A 2,886-nucleotide genomic window follows, 5' to 3' on the forward strand; every position below is an offset into this window, starting at 1 on the left:
AACCAAGAACCTTATCCTCAGTCTAACCCAGCGGGTTTTCAACCCGTTTCATATCAAGGTCCATTCTTTATTCGTCCTTTGAGCCACGGACGGACGGACGGACCACCATTAAACTCCATAAGATCTCAGACCCAAAACGTATGAAGAAGGTTTTGTTTTGTCGTTGGATACGAAACTTTGTCCACAATTCCATGTTGTATCATGTATTGAGTAAAGGGATAATATCTGGCTATAGGTGGTCATTGTCAGGAGATAATTCACCGACAGGGAGTTTCACCACCGAGGCGAATCCCACTTATTACATGGGCGACTGTGGCTCAGGAGGTAGAGCAGGTCGTCCAATGATCCCTGGGTCGGCGGTTCGAATCCCAGCTCCTCCTCCTGTCCTACATGTCGAAGTGTCCTTGGGCAAGAAGACACTGAACCCTACGTTGCCTCCAGTGAGTCGGTCGGTGTGAGCTCGCCACCGTCGGTGTGTGAATGTGGGAAGTGAGGACGCTGGCGTCGACTGTTCGCCGCTTCACCTCCCAATGTATGAATTAATGAACCGTTGTAAAGCGCTTTGAGCACTTGGAAAAGCGCTATAAAAATGCAATTCATTATTACCTAACATAAATTATAAATTGACGACAAAAAAAACACAACAAAAAAAGGTATTCCATAATTTATAGTGCTGGCTGCCTCTGGCCAGGTCACGTGCACGCATACGCCTGGGTGACGGCAGACTGCTGGGCGAGGTCACGTTTACACGCATCCGCCTGAGTGACGGCAGACTGCTGGGCGAGGTCACGTTTACACGCATCCGCCTGAGTGACGGCAGACTGCTGGGCGAGGTCACGTGCACGCATCCGCCTGAGTGACAGCAGACTGATGGGCGAGGTCACGTTTACACGCATCCGCCTGGGTGAAAGCAGACTGCTGGGCGAGGTCACGTTTACACGCATCCGCCTGAGTGACAGCAGACTGCTGGGCGAGGTCACGTGCACGCATCCGCCTGAGTGACAGCAGACTGATGGGCGAGGTCACGTTTACACGCATCCGCCTGGGTGAAAGCAGACTGCTGGGCGAGGTCACGTTTACACGCATCCGCCTGAGTGACAGCAGACTGCTGGGCGAGGTCACGTGCACGCATCCGCCTGGGTGACAGCAGACTGCTGGGCGAGGTCACGTGCACGCATCCGCCTGAGTGACAGCAGACTGCTGGGCGAGGGCTGGTGCTTTAGTATGGGGGGGGTCAGATGATCAACATGTGGGTCCCTGACATGTGGATGTGTGAAAGCGTAAACTAGCCTATTTATTAGCCTGTTCTGTTAATAATAGGCTTAATTATTCTTTATTCTATATCATTATTTTTACACCTTTTATGCCAATGCATTCCTTACCACACACATTTCCGTGTGTCGTCATTGGCAGGTTGTGTATATCCTACCGGCTCACCTACCAGGGAGACGCAGACTGGCAAATAATATCACCCTCTACACCAGGCTTCCCTCTCTGAACACAGGCTGATTAAATAATATCACCTCTACACCAGGCTTCCCTCTCTGAACACAGGCTGATTAAATAATATCACCTCTACACCAGGCTTCCCTCTCTGAACACAGGCTGATTAAATAGTATCACCTCTACACCAGGCTTCCCTCTCTGAACACAGGCTGATTAAATAATATCACCTCTACACCAGGCTTCCCTCTCTGAACACAGGCTGATTAAATAATATCACCCTCTACACCAGGCTTCCCTCTCTGAACACAGGCTGATTAAATAATATCACCTCTACACCAGGCTTCCCTCTCTGAACACAGGCTGATTAAATAATATCACCTCTACACCAGGCTTCCCTCTCTGAACACAGGCTGATTAAATAATATCACCTCTACACCAGGCTTCCCTCTCTGAACACAGGCTGATTAAATAATATCACCCTCTACACCAGGCTTCCCTCTCTGAACACAGGCTGATTAAATAATATCACCTCTACACCAGGCTTCCCTCTCTGAACACAGGCTGATTAAATAATATCACCTCTACACCAGGCTTCCCTCTCTGAACACAGGCCGATTGTATATTTTATGTGTATAGATGTTCAACAAAGCCAGATTCAAACTGCTAGACCCCAGTCATCTGGTCATCGGCTACAAAAACAGACATACATAAATTACAAATAGCTCAAAACAAAGCTGCCAGATTATGTAAACCATACTGCGGTAACCCTGGGAAAATAATAATTCAAATGTATAATGTGTTGAAAGTGATGTTTTGCTATGTTTTTCTTTGTTTTTTATTTCTCCTATGTTTTTTATTTCTTATATATATATTTTTTTTACTATGTTTTATTTTGAGTTAGTGTTTGTAAACAATTGTAAGTATTGCCTTTGTTAAATGTTAAATGTTTGTCTGTGTCGGACCCCCCAGGAAGACTAGCTTTTGTCAAGGCAAAAGCTAATGGGGATCCTTATAAACAATAAACAAACAAACAATAAAACGCTCGTACACTCGCTCGCTCGCACGCACGCACGCACGCACGCACGCACGCACGCACGCACGCACGCACGCAGAGAGAGGCAGGGTGGGAAAACATAATCCACATTCGGCCTGGCGATACGGAAACAAAATCAATTTCATAAGATGAGTCCTCGTACATTTCAGGACCTCTCACAAGATATTGTGAGAGGTGATGTATGGGTCTAGTGTAGTGGGCCTAGTGGCTGCCGGCAGTGCAGGGACAATAATAATGAGAAAAGCAATAAAGCAATAAAAATGACGGACACCAATCTTCCAGAGGTTCAGTGGAGGTTACATATCCATAGATATGAGGCCAACATGTCACTTCAATAACCAGCCAGCCGTTTCCAGGCAGGAAGCAACTTAATCAGTTGTGGCCGC

This window comes from Protomyctophum bolini, assembly GCF_963924005.1.
Source record: "Protomyctophum bolini genome assembly, chromosome: 3".
Taxonomy (NCBI): Eukaryota; Metazoa; Chordata; class Actinopteri; order Myctophiformes; family Myctophidae; genus Protomyctophum; species Protomyctophum bolini.